This window comes from Sturnira hondurensis, unplaced genomic scaffold (genome assembly GCF_014824575.4).
Source record: "Sturnira hondurensis isolate 20B ecotype Veracruz unplaced genomic scaffold, ASM1482457v3 Scaffold0010600, whole genome shotgun sequence".
NCBI classification, from domain to species: domain Eukaryota; kingdom Metazoa; phylum Chordata; class Mammalia; order Chiroptera; family Phyllostomidae; genus Sturnira; species Sturnira hondurensis.
The window spans coordinates 1,380,844-1,381,870 of NW_028083231.1; the positions used below are offsets into that span (position 1 = coordinate 1,380,844).

Here is a 1,027-nt window from a genome sequence, read left to right on the forward strand (position 1 = left end):
GGGAACTGGACTGCTCTCACCTATCTCGGCACCATCTTTGGATCCCCCCAATTTTTTTCTTTTTTCTGTACTGATTGGGTATTTCTTGCTTACTTATTTTCCAAATTACTGATTTGATCATCTACTTCATTTACTCTATTATTGATTTCGTATAATGTATTCTTCGTGTCAGTTATTGTATTCTTCATTTCTGACTGGTTCATTTTTATGGTTTTGGTTTTTTTTATATTTTTATTTTATTTTTTAAAAATATTTATTTATTTATCTTTAGAGGGGAAGGGAAGGAGGGAGGAAGAGAAACATCAATGTATGGTTGCTTCTGGTGCATCCCCTGCTGGGAACTGGCCCCTGCCGGGAACTGGCCTGCAACCCAGGCATGTGCCCTGACTGGGAATCGAACCGCGATCATCTGGTTTTGGTTTTTTTTAGATCCTGCCTCAGGTTTACATATTCAAACAGCACTGGAGGATACCAGCTTCATGCAAACAGCAGCCCAGGGGTCACACAAGTCCTTTCATCCTCACTCACATCAGTAAACAGAGGCCTCTACTAGTGAGCCTTCATGGGGGCCTGTGCACCTTTTGGAGCCAGAGCCAGAGCCAGAGCCAGAGCTTGAGCCACAGCCAACAGCATAGGACTTGGTTTGAGCCTTGACCTTAGACTTTGATCGGCAGCCTGTGAGAGTTTTGGCAATGTGGCAATGATCATGTTTCCCAAATTTGGGGTGAGTGATGAAGGCAAGTCAAATGAGTTTGCAGACTCCGCACTTTGGGATCTTGGGCTTGACCTCCTTAGACTTTATGAGGTCCTTGATAGCCTTGACACGTTTGCTCATGGCCTTGCTGTTGTTGGTCTGCATCTTCTTCAGGCCCTTTTTGTTGTGTTTCTTGACAAAGTGCATGTTCCTCAGGAACTTGGAGTCTACTCCCTTAAGAGATTTGTACCTTTGTCATCAGGATTTCTTGATGCCATTTTGGTGCCATTTTCAGGATTGGTAGTGTATGATGTGGTTCTTGAACTTGACCAT

General features: G+C 43.6%; 1 pseudogene; it reads right to left on the reverse strand.

Moving 5' to 3' along the window:
- Positions 1–549: 549 nt before the first annotated feature.
- LOC118996053 (60S ribosomal protein L29-like) lies at positions 550–1,027 on the reverse strand (annotated as a pseudogene).